This window comes from Montipora foliosa, chromosome 2, assembly GCF_036669935.1.
Source record: "Montipora foliosa isolate CH-2021 chromosome 2, ASM3666993v2, whole genome shotgun sequence".
In the NCBI taxonomy this organism is placed as follows: Eukaryota; Metazoa; Cnidaria; class Anthozoa; order Scleractinia; family Acroporidae; genus Montipora; species Montipora foliosa.
In genome coordinates this window covers 19,153,451-19,160,950 of record NC_090870.1, presented here as the reverse complement: position 1 = coordinate 19,160,950, position 7,500 = coordinate 19,153,451, and positions in this window count along the sequence as shown.

The following is a 7,500-nucleotide window of genomic DNA, read 5'->3' as shown; positions in this document are numbered from 1 at the left end:
GACAGTGTATTGAAACTGTGAGGTGAATTTGCGTACTGGTCATTGGTGGGACGCAAAGGGTTTCCATGACCTACCAGTTTAAATTGTGGATGCAGTTTAGTTTCCCTTTCCTCGGGATCTTGTGCTGCTGTATTAGATGAGGAAAACGTTTCCACATACTTTCTGGCCACACCAAGAGGGTGGTTTTTTAGTGCTTTTTGTATCTGGCGTAGCACGTCTTCCCATACGATTATAAACTTTCACATGTTGTTTCTATTGTCCTAGGCTGTACTCAGGATTTGTTTGCATTAAATGATAGGCTGACGCATACTCAATAAACTTTCACATTGGAACTCTGGCTAGTATAGCCAGAATGAGAAATTCGCATTAACTGTTGACAATTTCAAAGAACTTAATTTAGGATAGACTTTCTGGCTTTTAAAGGGGGGTGAAACAATTACGAAAACAAAATTATTTTTCAAGAAAAGGGGGTAAAATCGTGCATGAGTGAGCAAGCCGAACTTGCGCCTGAGATGTATACATAAAAATGGAATGAAAAACCACTTGCAAAAGTTTATTTTGGAGAAAAATCTCTAAAATAAAGATGCTAAAACTCATTAGAAATTTCACGTTCCGCCCCCCCCCCCCTCCCCCCCTCCATAAATAATAATTACGGTCAAATGGTCCTCCCCATACTGTATGACAGCACTTTTGCGGATTAAAACGAGAAAAACCGAAAAAGAAGCAAGTAATAGTCATCCATATTACTTTGTTATTCTTCTTTTTCAACTTTCCTTTCTTTCACCGCGGAGACCGTTACAAGAGACGCCAGCTTTGTCACGAAATCTGTTCTCCCTCTGATTCACCAACAGTCTCGCTTCCATCTTCATCCTCTTCGTCGCTACACGAATCCTCGTTTGATATAGCCTTCCTTCTTTCTCCGCCACTTGCTTTAAAAAGATTTAACAGATCCATAAAACGTTTTTTGACCTGGAAAAAAGAAACAAACATCAAAGCGATAATGGAATGACAACGTTCAGGCTGAGATACGCCAAAATGTTAAGTACATACTCGGCCCGGGGTGACAGTGTGTTAAGAACGTCTTTATTTACTAATTTGTTTTTTCTTTTGGTTTTTTTTTTGGGAGTAGTATAAATAATGCGGGTATCAGCAGCCATCCCGGAGGGTCGTCCCCCAGGCAACCCCTGGGCAACCCGCGCGCAACCCACGGGAATGGTGGGTGACTTGTTGCAAAACTTTGCCCCAGAGTTCATTTATTATCATTTGCAAGTATATGAAGCCATTCCTGTCAGGGAAATGCTTGAGAGAAAGTAAAATGTATCTCAAAATCATGATGGAACCTTTTTTAAAGTTGTGCTTCTAAAAGTGTTATGAAACTGGGCAATAAGTGACAGATTGCTAGGTTCCAACTTCCAACACACAGCAATGCCCTAGGGGTGGGGACATTTGCCAAAATATTTAAGCTCTACCCCAGGGCTTTACAAGCAATTGTCAGTTTAGAGCTGTTTTGACAAATGCTCCGGGATCGCCGGGGGTTGACCCCTAGGGATGGCTGCTAATACCCGTATATAGGTAAAAAGAAATGTAAGACGAGTCTAACAAGACAATTAACGAAGTACTTAAGCCCGTTATACACAAGCAGGAATGTTTTATCAGATATTTAACAACATTAACCAATGTCACGGTTGTTCACTCTTTGCATGATACATTGACGAACAACTCTGTAGTCGAACTTAGTACTTTAAAGCCATGTTAAGAACGTTTTCAGGCTCGAATCGCAAAAAATAAGACCAGTCAGCCTCAACCCCATATCAAGGAGGAGGACAACGTGAGCACATAGCGACGAATTTCGTTTTTTTTTTTCACCGGGTTTTAACACTGTTCCTCCCACTTCAGTTCCTGAATAGTTCGGGTAGTTTAAAGAAGAAGTTCGACGAACTGGACTAATGACGAAAAAGTTTGGAAAATGCAAACGTGTAATTTTGAAAGACGTTTTCATTCACGTCGCCGTTGTAGATCTTAACGTTCTTAATAATGTAAACCGTCTCAACCGCCTATAGAAAAGGCTGGCATTATCGGACCTTACGAACATGGTCTGCAAACAAGTAACGAACAACAATAAAAGTGCTGAAAGCTACACAACTGATCTCTCTGACTTCTCTAGGCAATCAGCCTTGGCTGAACCTAACACATTTGGGTGATCAAAAACAACCAGACGCAAAGAGCGTAGAACCACTCATGCAAAAAGGCGGACTGCAAAAGAGAGGGAACCAAATGAAAAAAAAACATTAAAAAACCTCTCTAAATCGGTTTTAACTGATAGCCAAGTCAGCTTGATACCTAAAGCACTTAAATTCATACCTGGCCTACACCCGTGACAAACGTCACGAAAACAACGAAAGACGTCAACGTTTGCGTGCCTTTGAAGTTTTCGCCTTTGAAGACGAATGCATCTTCAGTACATATTTCACGGTAAAGATAAGGAACCACATCCGTTCCATGCAAGATCTAACTGGGTGTCGCCAGTCAAACGATCAGTTAACTGATTGGAGTGTAATGTGAAGTGCTTGTTTTCTACCCCATATGAACCATGTGAGCGTTAGCCCTACTAATGGAAATGGGCCCACACAAGGACAGAGAAAAACTCTGACCAGTTTTTCTCTGTCTTTGTGTGGCCAATCTCCATTAGTAAGGATAACGCTCACATGGTTCATATGGGGTAGAAAACAAGCACTTCACATTACACTCTAATCAGTTCAGTCTGTTGAAATATAGTGCTTCACGGCCAACGTTTGCAAAAACGCAACCTTTCCAACGATCAGTTACCCTTGAAAGCTACTTGGAAATTTCAGAGGAGACTACTTCCCTAGACACAACAGTAAACTAGTAATAGTTTTCGCTACATCTGCCCACGCCTAAGATAATATGGATGGGAGTTGTGCTGCACATTGGCGGTGTTTTCACCAGAAGTTTTTAAGGTCGCTTAGCGAGTGACAACCGGAAATCGCGTGAAAACAGTTGCCTTTCCAACTCGCTTAAAGTTCAGCGAGTCGGGAAACTTCAATGGAATTCTCATTAAATTTAAGCCACCAAACCAGGTAGCTTAAGCGACTTGGCAATTACTTTCAGCCAATGAGGAGTCGCTTGCAGTTAATTAAATCGGAAATACAACAGGCGTGTTATTTTTATTATTTTTATTATATTGTATTGGCACGTCCTCTCTTCTCATTTAATCTTACCCGTGAAAACACATATAATTTTTGAGTCGCTTAACGAAGTCTGCAAACAAACCACTTTGAGGAATGTTACGCGAGACGACGGCTGTCGTGAAAACACAGTGATGTGAAAAAAATGTGATGTCTTCATATTACGTTACATGTAATTAGGTGGGTAAATGAAAGCGAAAAATGCAAGGAAAGGATGGGCAACAACAAACAGCATTTATTTTCAACTTCAATACGCGTTTATTTGATGCGCTATCAATTGAAAGCAACTTACATAATCATGGAATATGATAGTAAAACAGGAACAGGAACAGGAACATTAATTAGAACGCAACATTTCGTCGTCACCTTTTATACCCACGTTGGTTGTTTCCACGGTACCTTGAAATACCATAAATTTGGAACAAAACTAGGTTATTGTATTCGGATCGCTGTTTGGCCAAAATCCAAGGAGGCAACCTAGAAGCCCCCGCGTAAAAAAAGGGAAATTATGTAAATTGCTCAACCGAGCGCGCAAGGTGGTATCGGTATTACTCACCGAGTTCGCGAGGTGTTCTGGGTAACTTGAGTCACGAGGCAGAAAGTCACAAGGAGCATCGATAGTCTATCGAAGGTTTCAGCATAGTGATTACAGTATCTGATAGAAAATCATATTGCCTGCATCAGAAATGGTCGATTTTTCAGGCACAAATCATAAACAGGGGCGACGATTTGTCAGACACAAATGAAATCAGACTGAAAAGGGGCGACAGACTCAACCACAAACTGCCAGACGCAAAATCGGAAAGCAAAAGCATAGGCTCAGTATCAACATTTTCAAACAATCTTCGATCATTTTTAAGACGTTTATTCACAGATAATAATAATTAGCGATCAGAATATAATAAGCGAGTTTTGTTCCTATTTTATGGTATTTCAAGGTACCGTGGAAAGAACCACATGGATGAAAAAGATGACGACGAAGGATGACTACGAAATGTTGCCTTCTAGTCACTGAATGTTCTTGTTTTACTATAATAGTTTCAAGGCATTTTCCAAAATTATATAAATAGGCCATTTCCGAGTTCATATCTGCCTCCTCTTCAAAGCGAGTCTAAGTGCCAAGTTTTTGTGATGGTAATTAGTTCTACTTTACATATGAATGAAAACTAATTTGCGAACTCAACAACACCTCGCGAACTCGGTGAGCAATACCGATACCATCTTGCGCGTCCGGTTAAGCAAATCGAGATTGCTCCCCCATCATTTACATATTTTCCCTACCAATTTACATATTTTCACTTTTTACGTAGACTGTTCGCAGTCCAATCCAGTCCAGGAACTTTTTTAAGCTTCCAGTCCAGGAACTTAAAAAATTTGCTTCTCCGAATGGTTTATTTCGGGCAAAATACACAAAATTGTCATCTAATTATTTAAGTTCGCCGACGAAGGTGTTTCACTACCCATATGATGGCAACCCCAGTGTGTTCCCGCTTGAGAATATCGACCATGCGGCATGTGATGTCCGCCATCTTGGATCATGTTTCACTGACCAAGTTGTAGCCGAAGCTATCGAGGGAAGTTTGGAAAATCAACTCTAAACTATTACAGCAATAGTGATGCCAGTTTTCATCTCAATTATTTCAAGGTCTGTGGTGATGTACATCCGGACCCTGGACCCACGACTGCTAATAAAAATCCAAAGCAAAATATGGATTCGACTAAATCGAGGAAAGCAACTGTATGAAAGTGTCCTTGTGCCCTCTGTTTAAAACCAGTTCGTGCCAATCAGAAGGGTATCCTTTGTGATATTTGTAATAGATGGCATCATGTAAAATGCTTAAAGATGGATCCTAAATTGTACATGGCTCTTAGCTCTTCAGATGAGGAATGGTGATGCAATGACCGTAATTTGACGGATTCTTTCTTCGAAGCTTCGCGTGGTTCTGATGGCTTTGATCTTCTGCCAACGAGGAAAGTCAGACCTCCACAGCGAACAGTCGTTTCCCAAGTGTTTGGTGTTAAATTCAAGAAGTTTGCGCAACAAAGTTCTTGATTTGCAAGCTCTGCTTTTAGTGGACATTTTTGATGTTGTCGCTATCACCGAGACTTGGCAAACGTTGTACATATTCAAGAAACATTCCTTATATAAAAGGGGGGGGGGGGGGGGGGTTAACCACGAAAGGGAGACCGTGCAGGCAATAATTAAGTAATCTAAAGAATAAAACTACATGTACCAATAATTCAAACTGTTTCCAGAAATCAATTTTCCCGAGAGCTGAGAACCCAGTGTGATCGGTCAAACTTGAAGGCTTAATATAGTGTTTGAGGCTATTCGAAACACTCACGCGGCATGTCTTTAAGTAGAACATGAGAAGCGATCAAAGGAAATACTTGAAATGATAAAAAAGCATCCGTAAAACTTAGGGCCGCACGTCCAGAGCTTAAATTTTGGGCGCAAGCTTATCACTAGCTAGCGCTACAGACTATGACAATTAACTGGACCAGGAGAGCTTTATTCGAAGGGCTTACCTGTAAAGTTATACAGGCACAAGCTTAACAACCCTGTATCTACATTTTACGCCAATGCGACGTTGTCTCGTTCTGAATAGAAAACAACGTAAAATGATCACTAATAACACATGCAGTCAATGCGAACCGAATAAATTCTTGACTCCATTCCGAATGTCTTTCATTCTCCACAGATAAAGAGCCGGATTAAGAGTGGAAGATGAAAAATAAATGGACAAGGAAACAACATACGCCATTCCACAGGAGTGAAAGGAGATCGTACGATTAAGAACCAGGGCAATCGTAATGATAACTGGCCAAAAAGTGATAGAAAACAAAGCAAGAATATATAAGATCGACCTCAAAGATCTCTTAAACTTCTCCACGTTTATTGCTGGTTGTCCCAAATTTTGCGAAGATTGATTTGCTTGAATTTGTCGCTGGTGTTGCCGAATTATTTGAGACAATTTAACGTAAGCAAAGAAAGTGATAAAATAGCAGAGTAGCATAAACACTGTAATGATGTAAGCTGCCGCAGTTCTCGCGGTTATAAACAGGGCAAGAAATGAACCTGGGATAATAACAAACACCGTGATTATAACCCAACGGCGGTGCGACGTCAACAAGGACCGTCTCATCATATGCAGCCAGCGTTCAATGGACAAAAGTGTTATTGCAAGTAAGCTGAAGGCTCCGAAGAAAATACCGACAACGAATCCAATGCAGAGCAGTCTTCGACGAACTGGCCCATTCTGGACGAAAGGAGGTAAACCTACTAACGGTTGGACAATAAGTCCAGTACACAAATCACTAAACGCCAACCCACTAAGTACAACGTGAAAAGTGGTCCTCTGAAACGTCCTTTTCCACATCGCTGCTAAAATCAGTGCGTTTCCCACCACTGTTAAGGGGGACAAAACAACGATAAAGATGTGGGTAGCCAAATAAAGGGAAAGCCAAGTGGTGTTCAGCACCTCGATGTCACAGATCTCCACAGAGGAGCAAGATACACTGTCAAACATGACGAGGTCTCATTTAGTTCGTCACTTCTGCGTTCAATATAAATAGACCCTTAACCGAAGACAAGAATACTTCTAGCTCTCTTGTCGAGGAAAGCAAAGAATGAAAGGAGGCCACGCTTTTACAGTGAACCAAAATTACAATGATCCTCGGCGGCTTTGAGAGTTGTTTGTGTCAGTCGACCAAATAACTCTCAAACAGCATACTCATTCGCAGGGAAATGACTTCAGCACTTAGCTTAGATTGCATTTGTCGTTTTCTTTAGAAATGCAGTACATTTAATTTTCATCGTAACACCTGCAACTTAGTTTTAATTAGATTTTCTTTCAATTATTTGCCATTACTGCCGATGATAATAGGTTTTAGTACACTTTTTAATATATTTCTCAGAGTGCTTTCTTATGGAAATATGACCAAAAAACCAATATTTCATTGCGAGTTAGCAGAAGAGCAACAACTAAAAGTTTATTATTTATATATTTATAGAAACAGATATCGAATGCATTCAGCACCAATAAATACAAAATCATGATTAAACCTTGATGTTATTTGCAAAGAAAATTGAAACCAAAATCCTCTTATTTACTTTCACTGCTTTTCAATTTACCATGTTCCCTCACTCTTCAATAGTACTAAATTATCCCTTCAAATGGAACAAAAAACCGCTATCGAACATTCTCTTCCTACAGATGAGTATCCGCTATTTTCAGTGATCACACAAATGGTGTTTGCAATTCGAGCCTTTTAATGATGAATTTTATCTTCT